The sequence below is a fragment of the Oncorhynchus gorbuscha genome, unplaced genomic scaffold (assembly GCF_021184085.1).
Source record: "Oncorhynchus gorbuscha isolate QuinsamMale2020 ecotype Even-year unplaced genomic scaffold, OgorEven_v1.0 Un_scaffold_8438, whole genome shotgun sequence".
Taxonomy (NCBI): Eukaryota; Metazoa; Chordata; class Actinopteri; order Salmoniformes; family Salmonidae; genus Oncorhynchus; species Oncorhynchus gorbuscha.
This window is the reverse complement of record NW_025751607.1, coordinates 1-14,770: the sequence shown is the minus strand read 5'-3', so window position 1 is coordinate 14,770 and position 14,770 is coordinate 1. Positions and strand designations below refer to the sequence as shown.

At 43.6% G+C, this 14,770-nt stretch overlaps 1 pseudogene; it reads right to left on the bottom strand.

The window, feature by feature from the left end:
- Positions 1–1,273: 1,273 nt before the first annotated feature.
- On the bottom strand, positions 1,274–13,662 carry LOC124029965 (annotated as a pseudogene).
- Positions 13,663–14,770: the final 1,108 nt, after the last annotated feature.

The following is a 14,770-nucleotide window of genomic DNA, read 5'->3' as shown; positions in this document are numbered from 1 at the left end:
TGAATGTAACAGCGGTCTAGTCTAATGCACATTGAATGTAACAGCGGTCTAGTCTAATGCACATTGAATGTAACAGCGGTCTAGTCTAATGCACAGTGAATGTAACAGCGGTCTAGTCTAATGCACAGTGAATGTAACAGCGGTCTAGTCTAATGCACAGTGAATGTAACAGCGGTCTAGTCTAATGCACAGTGAATGTAACAGCGGTCTAGTCTAATGCACAGTGAATGTAACAGCGGTCTAGTCTAATGCACAGTGAATGTAACAGCGGTCTAGTCTAATGCACAGTGAATGTAACAGCGGTCTAGTCTAATGCACAGTGAATGTAACAGCGGTCTAGTCTAATGCACAGTGAATGTAACAGCGGTCTAGTCTAATGCACAGTGAATGTAACAGCGGTCTAGTCTCAATGCACAGTGAATGTAACAGCGGTCTAGTCTAATGCACAGTGAATGTAACAGCGGTCTAGTCTAATGCACAGTGAATGTAACAGCGGTCTAGTCTAATGCACAGTGAATGTAACAGCGGTCTAGTCTAATGCACAGTGAATGTAACAGCGGTCTAGTCTAATGCACAGTGAATGTAACAGCGGTCTAGTCTAGTCTAATGCACAGTGAATGTAACAGCGGTCTAGTCTAATGCACAGTGAATGTAACAGCGGTCTAGTCTAATGCACAGTGAATGTAACAGCGGTCTAGTCTAATGCACAGTGAATGTAACAGCGGTCTAGTCTAGTCTAATGCACAGTGAATGTAACAGCGGTCTAGTCTAATGCACAGTGAATGTAACAGCGGTCTAGTCTAATGCACAGTGAATGTAACAGCGGTCTAGTCTAGTCTAATGCACAGTGAATGTAACAGCGGTCTAGTCTAATGCACAGTGAATGTAACAGCGGTCTAGTCTAATGCACAGTGAATGTAACAGCGGTCTAGTCTAATGCACAGTGAATGTAACAGCGGTCTAGTCTAGTCTAATGCACAGTGAATGTAACAGCGGTCTAGTCTAGTCTAATACCCAGTGAATGTAACAGCGGTCTAGTCTAGTCTAATGCACAGTGAATGTAACAGCGGTCTAGTCTAATGCACAGTGAATGTAACAGCGGTCTAGTCTAATGCACAGTGAATGTAACAGCGGTCTAGTCTAATGCACAGTGAATGTAACAGCGGTCTAGTCTAATGCACAGTGAATGTAACAGCGGTCTAGTCTAATGCACATTGAATTTTCTTATTGTTCCACTCGGAACTCTGTAAATAACATAGAAGGTAAAACAAGCTTACTCTACAAAACTATTGGTAATTAAATGTTGGTACTTCAGCTTCACTTTAGAGTCTGTTATGAGGCGCCTGGAGGAGGAATAACAGACTGTTATTGTCGTGACAAAATAAGCTGGCTTTCCTGGGTAAGTGCTTTCTGAAAGTGTTCAGACCCTTCACCTTCTCCCCACATTTTGCTACATTACAGCCTTGTTCTATAATGATTAATTAAACATTTAAATAAATCTACACACAACACCCCATAATGACAAAGCAAAAACAGGTTTTTTGAAGTTGTTGCTATTTTATTTTTTAAAAATTAACTGAAAACCCTTATTTGCATAAGTATTCAGACCCTTTGCTATGAGACCCGAAATTGAGCTCAGGTGCATCCTGTTTCCATTGATCGTCCTTGAGATGTTTCTACAACTTGATTGGAGTCCACCTGTGGTAAATTCAATTGATTGGACATGATTTGGAAAGGCACACACCTGTCTATATAAGGCCCACAGTTGACAGTGCATGTCAGAGCAAAAACCAAGCCATGAGGACGAAGGAATTGTCCGTAGAGCTCGAGACAGGATTGTGTCGAGGCACAGATCTGGGGAAGGGTACCAAAACATTTCTGCAGCATTGAAGGTCCCCAAGAACACTGTGGCCTCCATCATTCTTAAATGGAAGAAGTTTGGAACCACCAAGACTCTTCCTAGAGCTGGCCGCCTAGCCAAACTGAGCAATTGGGGGAGAAGGGCCTTGTTCAGGGAGGTGACCAAGAACCCAATGGTAACTCTGACAGAACTCCAGAGTTCCTCTGTGGTGATTGGAGAACCTTCCAGAAGGACAACCACATTTGCAGCACTCCACCAATCAGGTCTTTATGGTCGAGTGGCCAGATGGAAGCCACTCCTCAGTAAGACACGACAACCCGCTTTGAGTTTGCCAAAAGGAACCGAAAAAGGACGCTGACCATGAGAAACAACATTCTATTAATGTAAATGTGATTCTTATTATTATTTATAAATTAGCCAGAATTTCAAAAAAAATGTTTTTGCTTCTTCATTATGGGGTATTGTGCGTAGATTGTCCCCCCCCCCTCATCAATTTAACCACGCTTTTATCCAAAGCGACTTACAGTCAGACATACGTATGGGTGGTCCCGGGGATCGAACCCACTACCCTGGCGTTACAAGTGCCATGCTCTACCAACTAAGGCTGTAAGGTTACAAAATGTGGAAAAAATTTAAGGGGTCTGAAAACTTTCAGAAGGCACTGTAGCTACTACCAATATGGTGCGTTTGCTATAATTCTGCAGAATTATGGGTTGAGTCTGCCTCACTAACGGAGGAGAAACCACATCTAGGATGTTAAGTAAATGGCTACATGAATGTTGTATGGTGTTGAGGCCTGCTGTAACCTGACTGTCAACATTTAGTCAACAGCGTACTGCAGTGAGACTACACGGCCGTAGTGAGATCAGGGCGAGACTCTACGGCCGTAGTGAGATCAGGGCGAGACTCTACGGCCGTAGTGAGATCAGGGCGAGACTATACGGCCGTAGTGAGATCAGGGCGAGACTATACGGCCGTAGTGAGATCAGGGCGAGACTATACGGCCGTAGTGAGATCAGGGCGAGACTACACGGCCGTAGTGAGATCAGGGCGAGACTACACGGCCGTAGTGAGATCAGGGCGAGACTACACGGCCGTAGTGAGATCAGGCGAGACTATACGGCCGTAGTGAGATCAGGGCAGACTATGCGGCCGTAGTGAGAGGGCGAGACTATACGGCCGTAGTGAGATCAGGGCGAGACTATACGGCCGTAGTGAGATCAGGCGAGACTATACGGCCGTAGTGAGATCACGAGACTATACGGCCGTAGTGAGATCAGGGCGAGACTATACGCCGTAGTGAGATCAGGGCGAGACTATACGGCCGCAGTGAGATCAGTGCGAGACTATAGGGCCGTAGTGAGATCAGGGCGAGACTATACGGCCGCAGTGAGATCAGGGCGAGACTAGGGCCGTAGTGAGATAGGGCCGTAGTGAGATCAGGGCGAGACCATACGGCCGTAGTGAGATCAGGGCGAGACTATACGGCCGTAGTGAGATCAGGGGCGAGACTTGGGCTGTAAATTAGCTTTAGAGCTGCCTACTGGGTCAAGACAGGAAGCTACAGATTAACAATCATGTCATCAATACAGTCTACAGGCATTAGGGTCCCTTATTGATGTCACCTGTTAAATCCACTTCAAATCAGAGTAGATGAAGGGGAGGAAACAGGTTAAAGGGGAGGAGACCTGGTTAAAGGGGAGGAGACCTGGTTAAAGGAGGAGACCTGGTTAAAGGGGGAGACCTGGTTAAAGGAGGAGACCTGGTTAAAGGGGGAGGAAACAGGTTAAAGAAGGATTTTTAAGCCTTGAGACATGGATTGTGAATGTCTGCTATTCAGAGGGTGAACGGGCAAGACAAAATATTGAAGTGCCTTTGAACGGGGTATGGTAGTAGGTGCGAGGCGCACCGGTTTGTGTCAAGAACTGCTGGGTTTTTCACGCTCAACAGTTCCTTGTGTATCAAGAATGGTCCACCACCCAAAGGACATCCAACCAACTTGACAACTATGGGTCAACATGTCCCCAGCATCCCTGTGAGACGCTTTGTAGAGTCCATGCCCTAATGAATTGAGAGGGGGGGGACAAAAGGTGGTTCAACTCGATATTAGGAAGGTGTTCCCTAATGTTCGGTGCACTCAGACCATAACAATACTCACATGACTGTGTTGTCGTCCACTAAGATGTCACAACTATGGGCAGGGCAGGAGATGGTCTGAAAACAAACGAGACAATGAGTTCAACAGTCGGTGTAACCAGTCCCTTTACATACGATCATTTAGGACGCAGCACTACCTGTCCCATCCCCTCCTCGATGATTTTGGTTGTCAGGTAATCTCCCAGCACTGCAGACAGAACTTGTGTCCACACTCTAAGCCAGTGAAATACTGCGGGGGAAAACAAGAAAACATTATTTTAGTATTTTCAGACACCGCCGCCAAACAGCCGAGTCTCAGGTCTCCTTCCAGAGCACAATGTTTGTCACAGCTTCATCTGCATCAATAGGGCTCGGGTTCATAGTGCGCAGTATAGGGTTCCACAATGGGCCAACGCTCCAGTGAGTCCCTACGGGAACCGTAGCCATGGATACCACTGGACAGACGTGACAGAGTGTTCCGTTGTTTTCACAATGTGTATCGTCTGGCTGCCTAAAGAGCCGTTTCCTGGATAGACCGCTGTCATTTACCCTATCAGGGTGAGATCTGCATTGCCTAGCAACAAATCACAGTGGAATTTAATTGAAAAGCCAGTCTCTTGCTTAAGTATAATTTAAAAAAATCTTTATTTAACTCGGCAAGTCAGTTAAGAACAAATTCTTATTTATAATGACGGTCTACCAGGGAACAGTGGGTTAACTGCCTTGTTCAGGGGACTGAAAAACACATTTCTACCTGGTCAGCTCGGGGATCCGTTCTTGCAACCTTTTAAACACTAGCCCAGATAGTGGAATTAGCCCAGATAGTTTACCCTGAAGGAACTGAACCTACAACCTAACTGGGTTAGACGGAGGCATAATGTTTTTGATAAAATGGTATGGAATCGTTGCACAGCGAGCCCAAAACAGGTTTACCTTTACCAGACTCGTATCCAGAGCGATTATATAGTCAGTACATTCATCTTCAGATAGCTAGGTGGACCAGTCATAGTCAATACATTAATCTTCAGATAGCTAGGTGGACCAGTCATAGTCAGAACATTCATCTTTAGATAGCTAGGTGGACCAGTCATAGTCAATACATTAATCTTCAGATAGCTAGGTGGACCAGTCATAGTCAGAACATTCATCTTTAGATAGCTAGGTGGGACAACCTCATATCACAGTCAGTACATTTTTCCTCAATAAAGTATCTATCAGGAAAGTCAGAGCTTGAAATGGGGGGGGGGCAGATGAAAACAAATATTGAGTAGGTAATAACCTTATGACAGTTAGTTTAGATAACAGATAATGACACGGCAGGTAATATAATAAATGAAGAGACTAACTGAGTTTGGGTAGTTTAGATAGCAGATCTGACACGGCAGGTCCTGAGCAGCTGATCTTGTGCTCATCAGTCTGGTCCTCGACTTCTTACAGGGGTTGATGACGTGGCACTCTGAGAACAGCTTATCCACATTACCGTCGAAATACCTGCAGAGAGAAGAGGAGGAGCAGGAGGGGGGAGAGAGAATTGAAGAGGGCACTAGAACAGTCTCCAGCACTCTGCCTCACCCTCTGTTACCCAGCCAAGGAGGGCCTACAGAGAGAAGAGGAGGAGCAGGAGGGGGGAGAGAGAATTGAAGAGGGCACTAGAACAGTCTCCAGCACTCGGCCTCACCTTCTGTTACCCAGCCAAGGAGGGCCTACAGCAACACCTAGATATTCTGCACAGATCCGGTCAGACCTGGGCCCTGAGAGTAAATCTCAGTCAGACAAAACGACTGGTTTTCCAAAAAAAAAAAAAATCCAGTTGCCAGGACCACAAATACAAATTCCATCTAGACACTGTTGCCCTAGAGCACACAAAAAAAACTATACATACCTCGGCCTAAACATCAGCGCCACAGGTAACTTCCACAAAGCTGTGAATGATCTGAGAGACAAGGCTAGAAGGGCCTTCTATGCCATCAAAAGGAATATAAAATTCAACATACCAATTAGGATCTGGCTAAAAATACTTGAATCAGTCATAGAGCCCATTGCCCTTTATGGTTGTGAGGTCTGGTGTCCGCTCACCAACCAAGACTTCACAAAATGGGACAAACACCAAATTGAGACTCTGCACGCAGAATTCTGCAAATATATCATCTGTGTAAAACGTAAAAAATAAAATAATGCATACAGAGCAGATCTAGGCCGATACCCACTAATTATACCCGCTAATTATCTAGAAAAGAGCCGTTAAATTCTACAACCACCTAAAAGGAAGCGATTCCCAAACCTTCCATAACAAAGCATCACCTACAGAGAGATGAACCTGGAGAAGAGTCCCCTAAGCAAGCTGGTCCTGGGGCTCAGTTCACAAACACAAACACACCCCACAGAGCCCCAGGACAACAGCACAATTAGACCCAACCAAATCATGAGAAAACAAAAAGGATAATTACTTGACACATTGGAAAGAATTAACAAAAGAACAGAGCAAACTCGAATGCTAATTGGCCCTAAACAGAGAGTACACAGCGGCAGAATACCTGACCACTGTGACCGACACAAATTTAAGGAAATCTTTGACTATGTACAGACTCAGTGAGCATAGCCTTGCTATTGAGAAAGGCCGCCGTAGACAGACCTGGCTCTCAAGAAATGTGCTCACTGCCCACAAAATGAGGTAGAAACAGAGCTGCACTTCCTAACCTCCTGTCCAACGTATGACCATATTAGAGAGACATATTTCTCTCAGATTACACAGATCCACAAAGAATTTAAAAACAGATCCAATTTTGATAAACTCCCATATCTACTGGGTGAAATACCGAAGTGTGACATCACAGCAGCAAGGTTTATGTGTGACCTGTTGCCACAAGAAAAGGGCAACCAGTGAAGAACAAACACCATTGTAACCTTTCCCACATTGTTACGTTACAGCTTCATCTTAGAATGGATGAAAAGTGCAAACATTCATAAAAAAAACTTTTTTTTGTTTATGGGCTTTGTCATTATGGGCTATTGTGATGTCATTATGGGCTATTGTGATGTCATTATGGGCTATTGTGATGTCATTATGGGCTATTGTGATGTCATTATGGGCTATTGTGATGTCATTATGGGCTATTGTGATGTCATTATGGGCTATTGTGATGTCATTATGGGCTATTGTGATGTCATTATGGGGTATTGTGTGTAGATTGATGAGGTGAAAAAAAAACAATGTAATCAATTTTAGAATAAGGCTGTAACGAAACAATGTGTAAAAAGTCAAGGGGTCTGAATACTTTTCCGAATGCCCTGTAAATACAACCCATTTTTATGTTCATTAATTTTCCTTTCCAACTATCTGTACATTGTTACAACACTGTAAATATATAATGGCTAACTTTAGAACCGTAGTGAGTAATGTTTACTGTTAATTTATGTTTGTTTATTTCACTCTTGTATATTATCTACTTCACTTGCTTTGGCAATGTTAACATATATGTTTCCCATGCCAATAAAGCCCCTTCAACTGAATACACACACCACACACACACTGTTCATTTCTATTGTAACGTTGTGTTTGGCAATATGGATCAACACGTCATGCCAATAAAGATAACTGAAATAGAATTTAAGGAATTTAAGGAGAGACAGAAACAAGCTTTGACAAACACATCATCGGCGTTGTTTGAAACCAGCAGAATGAAACGAGGTCATAAAACTGGAGAAAAAAAAAAAAACCTAACCGGGTCGGTATACCTTTCCATGAGCTTCTCTCTGTCCCAGTTGAAGTGACTCAGAAGGATCCTGGTGATTGTTGCAGGATTCTAACAGGAAACAGAAGAGAAATGGCTGTGTTATACTGGCTGTGTTATACTGTTATACTGGCTGTGTTATACTGTTATACTGGCTGTGTTATACTGTTATACTGGCTGTGTTATACTGTTATACTGGCTGTGTTATACTGGCTGTGTTATACTGGCTGTGTTATACTGGCTGTGTTATACTGGCTGTGTTATACTGGCTGTGTTATACTGGCTGTGTTATACTGGCTGTGTTATACTGGCTGTGTTATACTGGCTGTGTTATACTGGCTGTGTTATACTGGCTGTGTTATACTGTTATACTGGCTGTGTTATACTGGCTGTGTTATACTGGCTGTGTTATACTGGCTGTGTTATACTGGCTGTGTTATACTGGCTGTGTTATACTGGCTGTGTTATACAGGCTGTGTTATACTGTTATACTGGCTGTGTTATACTGTTATACTGGCTGTGTTATACACGCAATAAGTTAGCACCGTATACAGTCCAACATTAGACATGGAAAGCGGTCGCTAAGCCGTAGCCCAGGACAGGTTTATAATGTTGTTGTCACCAGTAACAAAAACACTAGTGATTATTATAACATAGACGATATGTGTGAGTGCCAGTCAAACCTCATCACTGATCATAACTACGGCATTGTGTTTTACGCAGTTATGTGATATAGCAAGAGATTATCCTGTATTTTAAGAGTTATCCAGAAACGAGAAAGCTTAAATGGATGGTGGACCTATTCCCCCTCAGGAAACTGTAAAGATTTGGTATGGGGTCCTCAGATTCTCATGAGGTTCTACAGCTGCACCATCGAGAGTAACCTGACTGGTCCTCCTCAGGAAACTGTAAAGATTTGGTATGGGGTCTTCAGATTCTCATGAGGTTCTCCTGCACCTGGTATCCTGACGCCACTGCCTGGTATGGCAACTGCTCGGCCTTCGACCACAAGGCACTACAGAGGGTAGTGCGTACGGCCCAGTACATCACTGGGGGCCAAGCTTCCTGACATCCAGGACCTCTATACCAGGCGGTCTCAGAGGAAAGCCCTAAAAAAAATTCTAAGACTCCAGCCACCCTAGTCATAGACTGACCTCTCTGCTACCACACGGCAAGCGGTACCGGTACCGGAATCTAGGTCCATAAGACTCCTGAACAAATAATCAAAGGGCTACCCAGACCCCTCTTTTATGCTGCTGCTACTCTGTTTATTATCTATGCATAGTTACTTTAACTCTACCTACATGTACAAATGACCTCAATTACCTTGACTAACCGGTACCCCCGCACATTGACTCTGTACCGGTACCCCCTGTATATAGCCTCCACATTGACTCTGTACCATAACACCCTGTATACAGCCTCCACATTGACTCTGTACTGGTACCCCCTGTATATAGCCTCCACATTGACTCTGTACCGTAATACCCTGTATATAGCCTCCACATTGACTCTGTACCGTAATACCCTGTATATAGCCTCCATGTTGACTCTGACTAACACCCTGTACAGTACCGTAACACCCTGTATATAGCCTCCACATTGTACCGTAACACCCTGTATATAGCCTCCACATTGTACCGTAACACCCTGCATATAGCCTCCACATTGTACCGTAACACCCTGCATATAGCCTCCACATTGTACCGTAACACCCTGCATATAGCCTCCACATTGTACCGTAACACCCTGTATATAGCCTCCACATTGTACCGTAACACCCTGTATATAGCCTCCACATTGTACCGTAACATCCTGTATATAGCCTCCACATTGTACCGTAACACCCTGTATATAGCCTCCACATTTGTAACACCCTGTATATAACACCGTAACATCCATATAGCCTCCACATTGTACCGTAACACCCTGCATATAGCCTCCACATTGTACCGTAACACCCTGCATATAGCCTCCACATTGTACCGTAACACCCTGCATATAGCCTCCACATTGTACCGTAACACCCTGTATATAGCCTCCACATTGTACCGTAACACCCTGTATATAGCCTCCACATTGTACCGTAACACCCTGTATATAGCCTCCACATTGTACCGTAACACCCTGTATATAGCCTCCACATTGTACCGTAACACCCTGTATATAGCCTCCACATTGTACCGTAACATCCTGTATATAGCCTCCACATTGTACCGTAACACCCTGTATATAGCCTCCACATTGTACCGTAACACCCTGTATATAGCCTCCACATTGTACCGTAACACCCTGTATATAGCCTCCACATTGTACCGTAACACCCTGTATATAGCCTCCACATTGTACCATAACACCCTGTATATAGCCTCCACATTGTACCGTAACACCCTGTATATAGCCTCCACATTGTACCGTAACACCCTGTATATAGCCTCCACATTGTACCGTAACACCCTGTATATAGCCTCCACAACACCCTGTATATAGCCTCCACATTGTACCGTAACACCCTGTATATAGCCTCACTGTTATTTTACTGGTGCTGTTTAATTATGTTACTTTTTTATTTAACACTTAAAGCATTGTTAGTGAAGGGCTTTGTAAGGAAGCATTTCACTGTTGTATTTCGGCGCATGTGACAAATCAAATTTGAGTTGAACTTTGGGCGTAAAAAGAAAAAAAAGTCAAGTTTGATGAAAACGGGAGGCGGCTACGGGAGCCCGACGGGAGGCGGCTACGGGAGCCCGACGGGAGGCGGCTACTGGAGCCCGACGGGAGGCGGCTACTGGAGCCCGACGGGAGGCGGCTACGGGAGGCGGCGGCTACGGGAGCCCGACGGGAGGCGGCTACGGGAGGCGGCTACGGGAGGCGGCTTGTAGCGGCTACGGGAACCCGACGGGAGGCGGCTACTAATTTTCTGACCTGGTCTGGGATGAACTGCCTGCTATATTTAGGGGAGCGCTGTGTCCCAACTTCCAAAATGGCACCCTATTCCCTATGTAGTGCACTACTTTTGACCAGAGCCACTATAAAAGGGAATTAAGTCCCATTTGGGACACAACCACTGTCACGCTGGTGTCTCAACACCGTGCCAACCAAAAACAACATTCATAAAAAAAATACAAATTGGATTTTTGAATGTAATCAGCAGCCAGCAACTGATATGGAGGTTTTGCATTTCAGATGAAGTCAAGAGAATACAAGAGGTTTGATTGTAGTGCATTACCCTGATAAGGAAGTTAGCTTCTAACATGTCATGGTGTTTAAAAAAGAACAATGGGGGCAGGTGGTCAACTGGTTGGCTAACTGTGGATCATTGCTTGCTGTACAGGCTATGTGTATGGAAACACCTCATAGGAAGAGATCATGTACAGGAAGGTATGTAGGCAGGCAACAGTTGGAGCATGGGGAATAGCAACTCCGCTTGTGCTTGTGAAATCAAATTTGATTTATCATAGTCTACAACCTGCTGTTTACCAAGCATAACAGTGAAATGCTTACTTACAAACCTTACTTCCCAACAACACAGAGAGAAAAATAGATCATTTTTCCAAAAAAACAACCTGTTTTTGCTGAATCTTTATGGGGTATTGTATTCATACAGTGCATTCAGGAAGCATTCAGACCCCTTCACCTTTTCCACATTTTGCTACATTACAGCCTTGTTCTAAAAAAAGTAGTACATTATTTATTTTCCACACCAATAATTTTATATTTTTTTTGAATAAGTCTGTAACGTAACAAAATGTTGAAAAAGTGAAGGGGTCTGAATACTTCCTGAATGCCCTGTATGAACACAATACGAAAACAGGTTTTTAGATTTTTTTGCAAATGTATTAGAAAATAAAAACAGAATTACCTTATTTACATAAGTATTCAGACCCTTTGCTTTGAAACTCAACATTTCACAAATTAACAAGGCACACCTGTTAATTGAAATGCATTCCAGGTGACTACCTCGTGACTGCCGGTTGAGAGAATTCTAAGAGTGTGCAAAGCTGTCATCAAGGCAAAGGGTGGCTACTTTGAAGAATCTCAAATATATTTGTTAAACACTTTGGTTACTCCAAAATGTCCTCACTATTATTCTACAATGTAGAAAATAGTAAAAATAAAGAAAAACCCTTGAATGAGTAGGTGTCCAAACGTTGGACTGGTACTGTATATATCTATATCTATCTCGTACCCCTGCACATGGACTCAGTACTGGTACCCTGTGTATAAAGCCAAGTTATCGTTTCTCATTGCGTGTTTTATTTGTCTATTTCCTTTCTCTTTGCATTGTTGGGAAGGCCCCTCACTAAGCATTTCACTGTTAGTCAACACCCGTTGTTCACCAAGCATGTGACAAAATAACATTTGATTTGAGACTAGACCTACAATACTATACAGTTGAGTTCCCTCCTCTAGGATTTGTATGTATTTATTTTTATTTCACCTTTATTTAACCAGGTAGGCTAGTTGAGAACAAGTTCTCATTTACAACTGCGACCTGGCCAAAAGGATTCATGCCCAGGCTTAGCTTAGAATTTAACACCAATGTTAACAATTTAAAGATATTACATTGTCAAAATGAAGAGGTAAATTCTTAGCTACACCAGGCTGTGCCGATACATATAAAGCGCTAGTTTAGGGTGTCTCTTCAGACCAGAGGCACTGGACCATGGTTTAAAATGTGTTGTTGTTATTGCTGAGGTTATTAAGACATTGACAGGGGCCGTGGGGCACGGTCAGCTGAGCACATCCCAATGGGCAGTTTTACAAAATGATAGTAATGCTGGTGGGGGGGAATAGGCTACCTGGCCGATACTTTGATCACAGAAGGGCTGTGGGAGGCACATAACTAGCTAGCTGACGTATACAGCCATGTTTCATGGTTAATTGATAAACTAGCTAACTTTAACTAGTACGGATATTTGAAAGAGACATCTAGCTAATCACCTTGCCGAGTTGACGTTAATTAGCTTCCGGTTGCGAGTTAGCTTAGCTACCCGACCTTAGCTACTAGCCGTTAGCTACCCGCCTTAGCTACCCGGCCCTTAGCTACCCGGCCCTTAGCTACCCGGCCCTTAGCTACCCGGCCCTTAGCTACCCGGCCCTTAGCTACCCGGCCCTTAGCTACCCGGCCCTTAGCTACCCGGCCCTTAGCTACCCGGCCCTTAGCTACCCGGCCCTTAGCTACCCGGCCCTTAGCTACCCGGCCCTTAGCTACAAACCAGATGGCGAAACAACTTTAGTCGATAACATGTAAGATACTAACAAAACACATGTTTTCTTCAGTTAACTAGTCAGCTAATCTAAAACGAGCCGTTTAATTTGTACGGTTAGTCGAGCTAACAGCAGGGTAGGTGGCCTGTCCACCGTCCCCGGTGTTTCCTGCACCGACACGCCTCGGAAATACCTCACCTGGATGACCTCGTTGACCTCCCTGATACACTCCACCATATGCTGGAGTATCTGCTCGGCAGTCAGCACTTCGAAGCGGTAGTCCTCTTCCTCTTGCCCGGTCCCATGACCACTTCCCCCGGTCTCCAAACCTTCGTCCCGTTCCCCTCCGGCCTCCGCGGGATCGACCAGTTCCACCTCGTCCTCGCCTAACTCCAGGGTGTCTCCCCCCGGTTCCTCTGCGCCGCTGTCTTCGCTACATTCGTCCTCGTCGAAGTCATAGTTATAACCTTCGTCTGAGTCCATTTACTCGGTTAATAATCGAGACAAAACCCGATGTAGATGCTTGGAATGGGGCAGTTTGCTTGTTATGGAATGGATCCAAACAACAACAACAACAAAACACACACGGTCGGGTCGGTCTTGTATTATTGTTTGTTTTTTCAGTTGTAGTGGAAATAACAACAAATGTCGCCGCTAGATGAAACCGTGCGCACAAAGAGACGCGGCGTCGTGACGCACGTCAGTTGGATGACTCGGGGCGAATAACAACAGGGTCGTGGCTAGAAGGGATCTAACTTTTTGTCGAATTAACGTGAAAAAAAAGTGCAAATTCTTTGCTTTTTTATTTTTATTTTATTTTTTTAACTAACCCTAACTCTTTTCCTAACCTTAACTTAATTCTCCAAACCTGCTACGAAACGTAAAATATACTAATGGTGAACCACAATTAATACAAATCCATTCATTAATATAAATACAAATCTGACGTTAATTTGACAAAAGATGAAAACCTTCTAAGCTATGATCTAAAAAGATGCTGACAATGTTGTGTATTTTATTATCCGTATTTTAAATGAAGTAAATTAAAATAATGTTTTGTGTTATATTGAGTGCAGCGCAATGTTTATTTATTTATTTGTAAGTCACTACGGAAGTTGTAGAGCGCAGTTACATTTGGCTTAAAAGCATTTTAAAACTCCATGGGTTGAAGTAGTAAGACATAGATGTTATTGTTGTAAAAAAAACTGAGTGTGCTTCATTTACTATCATCCTACATTAAAATATTGAATTATTTTTGTCACATTTATTTTTATATTATGCCAATTTCCTCAATGTGGACAATTTGTGGTACTGCATTTTCACCGCAGAATTACGCATCCTTTTTGCTTCAGATTGGTGACGTTCATATAAAAGTTTACAGTCATCACGAATACAGTAAATTGATTGCTTTAAACAGATTCATATATTTGGCTTGGTACTACAGGCGCCTGTCCGTCTCAGGACATAAACGTCTCGGCATTAAAGTCGATGGCAAACAAATTCACGGATTTGACAGTCATGCTATCACTAAAATGAAAGCCAACCTCTTTGTCACTTTGTAGAACGACCTGTGAGGTGATGATTCATTTCAGTGAAATTAAAATTTGAAAAAAAGCAGAATCTCCATTTAACATTCTAGAATTTAGATAACTGTCTTCAACCAATGGTCTTCTAACCAGTGATGTTAAATAGTGTTTGCTTAAACAGTGCATACACACCGAATGTTTGGCCCCTGTGCTATTGATTTCAACATGTTATAGCTGGAAGTGATTAACACATATTTTTTTGTTGTTGTTACATTTGGCGACAGATGCAATTTTCTGTGGTGGTT